The sequence below is a fragment of the Passer domesticus genome, chromosome 1, assembly GCF_036417665.1.
Source record: "Passer domesticus isolate bPasDom1 chromosome 1, bPasDom1.hap1, whole genome shotgun sequence".
Taxonomy (NCBI): Eukaryota; Metazoa; Chordata; class Aves; order Passeriformes; family Passeridae; genus Passer; species Passer domesticus.
The window spans coordinates 136,856,068-136,868,069 of record NC_087474.1 but is presented as its reverse complement, the minus strand read 5'-3'; the positions used below and the strand labels follow the sequence as shown (position 1 = coordinate 136,868,069).

At 38.5% G+C, this 12,002-nt stretch overlaps 1 protein-coding gene across 6 annotated transcripts in view; it reads left to right on the top strand.

Moving 5' to 3' along the window:
• The window catches only part of RUNX1T1 (RUNX1 partner transcriptional co-repressor 1), a 114,495-nt gene that overhangs the window by 20,290 nt on the left and 82,203 nt on the right, over window positions 1-12,002 (top strand). For 2 of the 6 annotated variants that reach the window (XM_064391396.1, XM_064391387.1), the window contains exon 2: window positions 4,405-4,477. The exons of the other annotated variants lie outside the window; for them this stretch is intronic. The gene's annotated coding sequence lies outside the window, so the exon portion shown is untranslated. The remainder of the gene's footprint in view (window positions 1-4,404; window positions 4,478-12,002) is intronic. 6 annotated transcript variants of the gene reach the window in all.

The window sequence follows — 12,002 nt, the reverse complement described above, 5'->3', positions numbered from 1 at the left end:
CTGCCTAAATCAATGAAGGTGCTGTCCTCGTTTAATACAAGTGAGAAAAGAGTACTGCAATGCTAATAAAACACATCGGTCATTACTTTTCTAAAATCTTAAATACATATATGTGAAATTTTTAACTTTGGGGTTATTTTTGTGTTTTTAATGACATAGTTGCTCTTTATGTGTCACGTCAATATTACTAGGCTGGGTTATGGAAATAGTGACTTTCAGTTTTCTGAACTGCGAATTGGAATAGTATTTGCAATCAGGTTAAGAGATAGCTGTAAATTGGCAAAATGGTTGTTTGTAATTTAGTGGAATCCTTTGGTAAATTCATTGCAACAAACTGGAATCTGTGATAAATTTGATTGAGATGATAATGAGAATGGATATTTCTGGTTCTTGTGTGCTAAGATTTTTACCGTACTAGAAAAGTAAATCTGCTATTGCTGGACAAAATTTCTAGATGTCCTATGACAGTCATTCCTGTCTTTACTGTAACTACGTTTTTTTCTTCTAAAATGCTGTGTGTCTGGATGGCAAGCCACTGCTAAACTGATTTTAAATGCTTTCCAACACTTGGACAATTTTCTTTCTCAGTGTTGGACCATATCGCCTGACATAACTTTGATAGAGTATGGTACCAAAATAAGATTAATGGTGTCTGAGTACTCTTGGCTTTGCCCTGGATAGTTTTAAATGTAGCTCAGCCTTGATCACATTACTTGTTTTCCCACCTGAGACACCATGCTGCTCTGCCTGTGGGGTGTGGAGAGATGGACAGCAGCTGAAAGGGCCAATGGGAGCCTCTGCACATCACCTTGTGGCAAGGGCTAGGCCTGAGGTTTTGTGCACCAGTGTGACCATACTTTAAAAAAATTAAATCCTAATAAAAATGAAGTTGCATTCTAACTTGAGTTCCTAGCTCAGTTTGAAACAAATAAATGCTTTTGTGGGACCTTCATGTACTGAGGCAGCACTGGAAGAGAATGAATCTGCAAGGTTTCTAATATTAGCAGGGTTTCTTCTTATGTGTAGATTTTGCTTATTTAGCAGTGTATAGCTTCTGACTAATTTCTCCTTTTTACTATCTACAGTCTTGTTTTTCAAAGTGCAGATGTACCCTATACAGGTGGCTGTTGGTTGGTTTTTTTGCCATATGGGTCTTCATAAAGGATTTTAAAAATAAATAAATGTAAAAGTAAAAATGTCATGCCTGAAGCATGCAGTGCTGGCATACTAATGGGAAGTTTATTGTGGTTTATTGCTGTCAGAGCATGTGCAAGATAATGGAAATTTCCTGCAACTTGGGAAAAAGGCTTGTTTTCTAATACCATTAATTTAAAGAAAGGGAATTAATATTACTAAAATTCACTTCATCTCTATAAAGTCCAACTGATCTGATGGTTGCTGAAGTGTTCATAATAGGGAGGGAACAGCACCTTATCCCTCCTGTTCACTGTTGTGCAGGTTGTGCTCTCTGTATTGCCTGGGTGCAGGCACATCTCTGCCATGGTGAGCTTGCTGTATACTGCATGATTCCCTTCTCTGTGCAGTTCTGTCAGTTGTAGGCTTATACCTAAACAAACACATCCCTCTGTGACACCTCTTACAGAGTTAACAATATTGTATAGTTTTCACCTTGATAATGAAGAATTCAAAACTGCTTTGTAGCTCTTAGAGAGTGATCAGTGGTGGTTAACAGTTTTTAGATCTTTGGTCATTCCCATTTTGACATTTACTTGAATTGAGGTGAATGGGTGAGGTGTCTACATCTGCATGTATTTGTCGCATGCTCAGAAATTTTAGTCTTAAATGGCTAAGAAGCTCCACATTTTCAATTATTTTTTGTTTTAAATTTCAGTTTTAATTAACTAGAGATGAAGCCAACACTGAGCTTAACTTAATATGGACTTTGCTGTGCCCAAGATTTGACTTGCTATTTGAAGCCTAAATGGAGTAAAATGCAAAAAAAAAAAAAAGGCAAAAAAAAAAGTGTTTTGAGTTTATTACCTCCTTGAAGCAATGGCCTCTTGTAGCAATGACTACTTCTGCTGATGTGACCCCTTTCAAGCATCCTCATCTTTGTTTTGCTATTGCAAAGTCATCTTTTCTTGGCTTCCTTTTTTATCTTCAAAACAATTGTTTGCTTATCAATGTATCTTAAGGATAATACAATGAAAATAATAAAGTCCCCTTCAAACATACCACAGATGCAAAAGAGTATGCAACTGTATTACAGACAGTGAATTGTACTTCCAATCAGAATTTCATCTGTTCATGTGGTGCACACCTGTGGCTTGCTGGCATTGCTCTTGATTGGAGTGTGAGAGAGCTTAATGAAAAACAAAGCCAGGATGACAAGGAGAGACTCCACAGCAAACATGGGTTACTTCACATTAGTAAGAAAGTGAAATTCGAATTACTTCTTTGGAGACAGCTCCCTGGTATGTGGGAACATATATGGGTGACCTGCAAAGGACACTGGTGCCCTGCTTGGTGCTACCTTGCAAATAAAGCATTTTTCTCTCTAGGTCAGGTTGATTTGGGCCAGTTGAGAGCCTGGCCGATTTCTCCGGCTTGCTTTCTGAGCCAGTAAGAGTATCCTGGGCAAGAATCCAGCTTTTGAAGTACAAAGAAAATAACCCATAATCTATATAAAACGCTAGCGGATGGGGAAGGGAGGAAATTTACAGAGAATAAGTGAGTTTGAGAACAACTGTGTTAAAAGTAGAATGTAAGGGGAATGTGTGTGTTTGACATTAGTATTTATTTTAATTTGAAAATACAGTCTTTGAAAACTTTGAGGTGAGCAGAGGACAAACTCTTGCAATATGATATATTTATTAGTAAACTGAAACCAAGTACTCCAGTTCAAGTTCCTTTTTCAAAGTGATTTTTTCCCCACAGAATTTGCAGAGTTTGGGTTCCCTCTCTGTGCCCCCCCTCTCTGCTCCCCCTCAATGTAATGTGTCTCTGATAACATTAATGGGCTTTGCCCCACATGGAGCAGCAAGTGTATTGTACCACTGCTCACTGATCCCAGGTCAGTGTGATGCGTGAAATCAATTTATTTGAATCTCTTTGCCTGTATAGGAATTTGGCAGCATGCCAGTTGTTTTCATTTAATGTTCTTTGTGTTGAACACAGACAAGCAGGCATGCTTTTGTACTCCTCTTTCTTCTGGGCTCTTCTCTTTTCAGCCAATATTCTATTCTGTGGATTTTTCAGAAAGAAGCAGGAATGTGTTACCTTTTTTTAAAAATAATTTTTGTTTAAATAGCCTTTAAAGAGCATAGAAACTGGGTCAGTCACAGAGCAGCCTTGTGTAGGGTTTTCTGCCAAATATAGGTGGTAACACCTGCCCTTTCCCATTTCTGAAATTTGGGGAAAAAGAGAGAGAAAACACTGGTCTATTTTTGCAATGCCTAGGTCTATGATTTATGTCCTCTTGTAAGACAAAGACTCTTCAATAATGCTTAAATCAGAATAATTTTATTTCTAAATAAGTGCATGTCTGCCTGTTGGCTGGACAAATTGGCAATATGTTTCAAGATCTTTTTGAATAATGACCTTAAACTAAACATTAATTTGGGAATCCCTTGCCTCATCTTTCTGTCTGTTCATCCCCTCCCCCCAGTAAATTTAATATTTTGAATGGCAGGCTGAAGAACAGCTACACCCAAGTACCCATTTCTTTCTTTCTTTTTTTTCCTCCTTTTTTTTTAATGAGAAATCAAGGTGTGTGGAACAGAGCAAATAATGTAGCCCTTCGTAAAGTGGGGGAGGGAGGGAATAGCAGCAGATATTTCCAGGAGGATTTGTTTTGGAGCCTGGTGTCGGGGGAGGCAGGAGCAGCGGCAGAAGGCTCTGCCCTGCTCGGGGCGGCTGGTGCGGAAGCTGATGTGCAGAACGGCGGAGCCGCGGCGCAGGGGTCAGACTCGTACACATCAGCCCCGTTTCCTTGTTTAATTACCTGAAGAGCAAAACATCCAGGCTGGGAGTGTGTGAAAACCCAGTATCTCGATCAGCAGTTTGCTGCTCTGACATCCTGCGAGGCCAGCCCCGTCTGTCCGCAAACGTCAGGGCTGGTTCCTGACAGGGGGCTATCTCTGCCGGGCCTCGGTTCCTTCCATTCAGGAGGCATTGTGTGGAAGAGGGTTTGGTCAGGAATTTGAGGTTCCTGCCGGTTCTTCCAGCCCGGACAACCCTGTGACAGATAGGCATGATTTTTTTTTCTTTTAAAGAATAATAATAATAATAAAGAAAAAAAATGGCTCTTTTTAGTCTTTCCCTTGTAATTCTGGCATTGGTATAACACTGACTGAAACAAAACATTAACCCTTTTTCTTCTGAATTTGCGTCTTTTTTCTTCTATTTGATTCTTTTTTCTCTTGCTTGATCTCTTATTTTCAGAAATCAAATCTTCTGAGGAACAAATTTTTTGAGGTGGATTTTGTTCTATGCAACAGTTAAACTTTTGAAAATGGTATGTTTTTTCATAGTTCTCATTTATATAATCATCATGCTTGGCATATTAAGTTTGTCATTTTAAGCATGCTTGGCAGCATTATTTTTCTTTGTCCCCTGGATTCAAACCAAGCTAGTGTTTGTTTCTGGCCCATTAAAACAGTAATGGCAGCTATCAATGCTTCCATTCTCATTATCCATGTGATTTTCTTAGATGTTTAAAAGTCTGGTGTTCAATTTTAAAGTGTTGGGATAGGGTCAGTTTTAGTCCCTGCTCCTTATAGCTGCTATTTATTGAGGTCACAGGCAGCGTTCAATATTGGGTCCACAGATGGATAGTGTTCCTTTAGGATGTAAAGCTCCTCCCTATAGTTAAAAGATACTGTATGCTTACATGGGCAAAGGGCTTGGATAGGTGTTTGGTTGTTTTGGAGTTTGTTTATTTGTTTGTTTGGTTTGGTTTGGTTTTTTGTCTGCTTTTGTTTTGTTAGTTTGGTTTGGTTTTGTTTTGGTTTTTTTAATGTGTGTGTGTGAAGAATTAAAGTACGACTTCTTGTTTGAATGATGACTGAGGAATATTACACTTATTTGTACAATCTCAGTACTTGAGTTTATAACATAGTGGTGTTAATAGTTGTGCTGGTAGAACTTAAAATCACTGGGTACAAGTAGTAGAGGGAGGCAGCATAATTAATAAGGGCTTCCAGCAGAAATGAGTGTAGCATATGACTATTGCCGTTTATTGTTGTGGGCAGAAGCTGGCCCAAGAAAGATACTTGTGGTTGCAGGAGGAGAGAAGGAGAGCTGGAAATTAACTAAAGTTTCATTTCCTTTCATGCTGAAGGCTTTTGGTCCAGTCTGTAGAGTTATACCCACAGGCTCAGCATACTAATGTACTCAGCATATTAACGTGCTAGATATTTTGGGTGCTGCGTAGGCGAGATTGAAATCTTTTGAGCAGTTAGTTAGATTTTCCCTGCTAATATTTAATTGGAAAATTGTAATACAAATGTAAAGGCATACTTTTCTTCTTGCATGCAAACATTGCAGGTAAGGATTTTGGGGACCCTTGAGTAAGGAAGGTAGCTTTCAGTGTGCATATGCGGTCACAGACAGGAGTCAGCTACAGCGCAGGTGGTCCAGAGTCATTGTCATCTATTGTGCCACTAATCCCCCATCTGAAAAGCATTTTCAGGGGATGGTGCAACAAAAGAGCTGTAACAGTGTTATCAGATTGATAATTGTGATCTAATGAATCTTAAATATGTGCAATAATCCTTCATCTTTAGAATCAGGCCCCTTTCTTCGGTATAAACTCCCTCAGTTACTCTGGTGTAAAGGTGCCTTTAAGTAAAAGTTAAACTACTTAGACATGTAGTTTTACATGTCTGTCCTGTCATATTGTAAAGAAGCCATAATTTAAATAAGCATTGAATGTATTTGTAGGATGAAAAAAAAAGATGGTTTATGCATTGTGGTCAGTCTCATGTTCTTGAATGGAACATTACATATGTTCAGGGTTTATACATATGAGGGAAATTATGTGTCTCTATGAAAGCACTGTCTGTTAGTTGAACCTTTACATGCTATATAAGTTGTGTCGCTCTTTTCTAGTGTTTTAGTTGCCTTTATTTATTTTTTTTGCAGAGTTCATAATCCAATGAACTGTCCATGACCTTTAGCCAACCACTGCCCGCCTCAACCAGCAGTCCATTAAATGAAAAGTTGTCCATGGATGTGTGGTGACAACAACCACATTGTATTTCCTCCTACCCATTGGGTGTCTAGAGCCTCTTTGAAAATAACAGCCTTTATACCAGGGTTGCCACTCAAAAATTCCTTGGTGATAATGGTTTTAAATCAGCATTCTCTTTGAAAAAATGTTTATCTTGGCCATCTCCAAAAGCCTCTGCTGTGATAATCTTGCTTAAGGAAAGTTCTTGCAGATAATAGTTCCCAAGATGGTTTGGGCTTTATTAAAACTGGCATCTTGCATTGTGCCCAAACATTTACTGCTTCTCTTTGCAGATATTCTCCTAATGTAAAGTGGTGTAATTTGCTCTTGGTATGAGTTCCACTTCATGATCACTTCTGTATTTTTCTGCTTCTCTTCTGAATGGCTACAATGAAGCACCATGTGGAGTACAACACCATTAGATAGAGTGAAATTATATTTAGAGGCTTGTGTTCCTCAAGGCTCCTCCCAGTTCCTAAAGAAACAAAGATTTTGTATTTTAATTTTTCTTAGCTATGATGGGATTCATCTGGGTCAGACAAGAAGCACAGAGATTAGGACAACACATGGTGCTTGCAGCGAGCTTGATGTGCTCCTTCAGTAGCACTTTAAGTGAATACCATTCGGGCTTCATTTTGTAATGGAAACCTAACTGGCACAGGTGTTTTTCCCTCAGTGTTAGAGTGCTGATTGTTGCTATTCAATTTATGTGCTAATTGAGGGTAATATTTTACAATACTACTTACACCTTGGAATTCTGGAACTTCTTTGAGCTGTCAAGTTTGGTGGAGGTGGGAGAGGATAACTGTCCAAGGCAGCTGGAGCCAGAGGCAGGTCATATAGTGAGTTGGAGAAGAGAGATGTGTAGCAGAGTGAGAAGGTGGCCCCAGAGTCCTGAATTTAGGAGCAGATCTGGTACCAGAGAGAAAACAGAGGACAGTGATTGGAAAAGTGAGAGAAAAATGTGATGGAAGGTATAACTAAGGAAACAATGGAAAGAAAAATATTTGACTAAAATCAGCACCTTCCTTTTGTCACTTACAAACGATAATGCCTTTCTATCATCAAGGGTTGAATGAGTTTGTGTACTGATTCTGCTGTGTTTCCAGATGCTGAACTGCATTAGAACAGTTCATTTCTTAATACTGCCTGGCATTTTAACAATTACAGGGTCTGCCAGTGGGTTGTCCTACTATTACTGTGAGAAAACTCATCCATAAAAGAACCACTGTTCTGTTTGGACTTAGTTCTCTTCATGTAAAAATCTGCCCCTCCTGCCTCTGATCCATTAGACCTCCTGATTCACCTGGGAAACAGAAAATACTTGATTATAAGGTGACTTTCTCACCTGGCTCTGGAAAGCAAATAATTTAAATAGAGAAATAATATTTAGCTGTTCTAGATATGCTGAAACATTTATTTACAGTCCTCATTGACTTGCCCTCTTGAAATTACTCAGTAGTTGACAGATGTCATACTAAAATAAAGCATTAATAGTAAACACCACCATGCTGTCCAATGGCAGTGCTGTGATGTTATGGGCACTACTGTGTGTATAAAAACATAACCAGACATGCTGAATGGCCAGGTTTCCAGCCCATTACAGTGGAGGCCAGTGCAAAGATTTTGCTAAGTCATGTAAGACTAAGCATTATTTTCTGAAAACTTGTCAGTGTGTTTTACTAGCACAACCATATCCTTATATTGTTGGGGAAAAAAAAAAAAGTTGAAAAATGCAATACTTTAATTTCCCATATATTTCTGATGACTGTTGTGGTTTGCAAATTCATATTGAGCTCATCAGGAACAATAGCTTTGTGTAAAGGCCCCTTTGAACAAAGTTTTTGTACCATTATAAATGTAGTAAATAAATACAAGTTGATCAATATATGACAAAAGGGTGAAGAAGGGAGGTCAATAGGTAAGAATATTTGCATATACTGTTGAAAATGGCAGTACGAGCATAAATAAATGTTTTGTAATGCTGTGTATTTGCTCCACCTGGTGGATTTTCCTGGAAGTGTTTTTAATCTTCTTAATCTTCTTTAATATAAAAGGCATTTCTCAGAGTAAAGGCAACTTCTTTCTCTTTCTTTCTTTCTTTCTTTCTTTCTTTCTTTCTTTCTTTCTTTCTTTCTTTCTTTCTTTCTTTCTTTCTTTCTTTCTTTCTTTCTTTCTTTCTTCTTCTCTTTTATTTTCTTTCTTTCTTTTTTTTCTCTTTTCCCTTTTCTCGTTTCTTTCTCTTAGCAATGGTATTCCAACAGGCAGATTTGTGGAAAGTATAATTTGATATTTGTCTTGGCCACACTTTGTCAGCGCAGAGATGTCTATGAAAGCGTAGCATTCCAAATCCATTAGTAATTACAGTTTATTCTGGGGCTTATTTAGAGTATTCTTGGACTCATCTAGAGATTAGTAATTGCTGAGTCCAAGTCTGTGGCTTGTAGAGTTATATGTGATCAGTGAAAGGGAGGATTTGCTATGCCCCCCCCCCCCCCCCGCCAGTTCTGAGCCCCTCGATGAGAAGGAGCAGTGTTACTGAAAAAGAGAGAGAAAATAGTTACTATGCTTAAGTGTTAGTGCTGTACATCAGCATAAAATCTGTCTGTCATTAAGCTAGTTTTGCAAACATTGTTTTCTTTGGAATTCTTAAGGACTCGGTTATGCTTTGATCATCTCATTGTTCTCCTTAGGTTATTTTTTTTCCTTTAGAGTGTAATGGCTCCCTAACAGAAGGTGAAGTTTAGAAAATAGTGTCTCCATATGCAAGGGATTTGGAGACCTTTTTATTGTCTTTAAAAATGTCATTCATAGTCCTCATTAGCATTTATTGTTGCAAGCATACAAGCAGAAAATGTGAAATTGGTATGTCATGAATAGCTCCACAGAGCTCTAGAGCCCTGAAATTTTGCCTGCAGTGTGGTATGGGGCAGGCATTGAGAGAAAGCTGGCCAGATGGCTGCCAGCACAGAGCAGAGCTGCAGGTTTTTGTCTCTGGTGCTGAGAGGAGGGAAAGTTCACTGGAGCATACGCTATCACCCCGTGCATTTTAACAAAACTAACTCGCCATCAGTCAAAACTGGGAGGTGGTGACATTGAAACAAAAGTTTTCAATATAATGTAACAATCCTTGTCAAATGAATAAAGTATGTTTAGTTAGTGTCACAAATATTGACATGTTACAGAGAAAAATGCAAGGCTCAAATTTATGGCTAGTGGTAGATACGCTTTCACACAAATATGCTCTACATTATCTTTATTATGAAGATCCTATACATTGAAAAGACATCGATTAGAGGTCAAAACTTGGGTTAATATACTACAGCAGGAGGAGTTTCCCTACCCATGTTAAATGAACAAACACCCGGAGCTTCAAGTCAAAAAGCAACTGATAGCTTGAAACACTTTTTTCTTTCACTGCCCCCCTTCCTGCATGCCCTCTCCCTTTCCCCTTCTTTTTGTATCCTAAAATATGGCTGTAGTTCAGCAGGAGCAGATATTCTCTTCCAGGCTCTCCAGGTCACACTGAATGTGTTTTTTCTCTGTTAGTGAGACAGAATCATTGGTATTTTCTTTCAGAAGTATTTTCAAATCAATATCAAATTTTTTAAAGTGTATGAGTGGTGTCTATGCACAGATGGTGTGGTAATTTTCTTTGAAGTCAAATGATGATAGAAATTAGCAGTCAATTCTAATTTACTTTACCCACATTTTAGAAAATATACTATTTAATAAAAATGCGAGGCAAAACTTGTTTAGCCTAGATCTAGTGAAAGATATAGACCCCATGACAGGTACACTTATATGTGAGTTTGTCCATGTGAGTGTTTTTACTAAAACATATATAGAGAGCAAAAGAGCATGCGTTCTTTAAGGTGTGAATGTTGTCCCTCCCACTGTGAGTCAGTTAATTTTTTATGGAACTATTCTTTCATGTTAAGTTGAAATGCATATTTTCATTGTTTTAAAACCTGAAATGCACCCAAAATGTCACTGGAATTTCTGTGTGTTCAACAAAAATTAACTTTTGGGGGTGCTTTTTGATCCAAAAGCAATAGGCAGTCTAGGTTGTTAAGTCTAATGCACTGTCAAGGCTGCCTTTTCTTAACAGATTATTTAAAATACTCTTTGGAGTATTGTTGAAGTATGGATATAACTTACAAGTTTTCTTAAATGCAAAGACACGAATGCTTTCTCAATTCCAGTGAGTTTAATGCAGTACTCGAGGTAACATCATGAACAGTTTGTCTTAGACAATGAAGAATATTTTCTTACCACCTTGGTGACTACCTTTCAACTGCTCAATGTTTGATTTGTGTAGGTAATCTCAATTACTCTATGTTTTACAGAGCAGTGTATGTTTTAAATGTCTCATTTGTCTTTTTTCAGAAGTCCAGAAAGCCTTGCCAATAAGGAAATGCTTAGGGAAATGTTTAGTGTTATCTGGCAAATGTTTTGTGTTGCGTGCATAAAGAGCTGCTGTTAACAGATAAGCCCATATCTTACTGGAATATTTAAATTCCATTTCAAGGAAAGAATTAGAAGTTTATAGAGAAGTGCCTTTCTCGGGTAGATTGAGCCTTTTGTGGTAGTGCAGTAAAACCAAGGGAGGCTAGGTACAGTGTAATGGAAAAAGCTGCACTGAGGGTCCCATTACAGGCTTAGGTGGGCTGCCATTGCACCAGGCAATCAGAGATACTTGGGCAGCAAGAAATGACTGAGCTTCTCCTGGACGTGTTGCCTTTACTTGTACTGTGGTTGGACAGTCAACTGAACAAAGTTAAGAAAGCATCCAGAAGTGGTTGTCTCCTGTCCCCACATCAGCTCCACAGCTCACACATTAGGTGGGTTTGCCCTGTCAGTGGGATGCCTTAAGAAAACACTAATAGCTTCCAGCTGGGTGGAAAATCAAAACGTTTTGGGGCTGACAAAACTAGTAGATTTGAATTTGAAAGCCCAGCTAATGCCTCCATTTTTATTTACCACTCGCCCATAAAAGATTATTTTCCAATATGTCAGCCTCATTTGGTGGCCAGTGGTCTGAAAGTGAAAGTGGAACAAGCAAGCGGGGAAATCTGGACATTAGTGAGTCCGCCCTTTCAAGCTGGTGTGCCACTTTGTGGAATGGCCTTCCCTGAGATTGGGGGGGTCCTAATGACCATTCATCAATGCTCGTTGACTGATCATTGAGTGCCTTCTCATTCAGTTTATCAAGTCTTGCACATAAAAAGTCAGAATAAGCATTATTCAGCTTTGTTAAAGCCAACTAGGAGTAAAATGCTCCATTTGAACCCATTTTGCCCTTGGTTTTTCACTTTGTTAATGCAGTCCTGCTTAAATGAGTGCTTTTATTGGGTCTGTTAGAATATCTGAAACTATTAATTCTCTTGTATTGAATAGCTGGTGGCAGGCCAGAGCAGATGGGGTAGAAAACTATTTGGTTGGGTGTATTGCTTTCAATTAGGATCAATGAGGTTTCAGCTCCTTTGAATTAACTCACTTAATACCCACTGTGTGAAGTCACAATGTATCACAACAGTCTGCTATAAGTAGAGCGGGAAGTTGAGAAGTCCTACAGAAAAGCTTTGAGTTAAATTCTTCCTTCACTGTTAATAGAGAGCTTTCATTAACTACAGATGTGTTTCAGTGGACTTCCAGTCCCTGTTATTAAGCTGGGTTTGCAGAAAAGGCAATCTCTCTGCTTTTACATGATGGACATTAGGAATTTACCTTTTCCATCAGATCCATGTCTTGGCTACCTTATATCATCCACTGCATAAAAATCTTTTTACTTCCCCTTCAAATACAA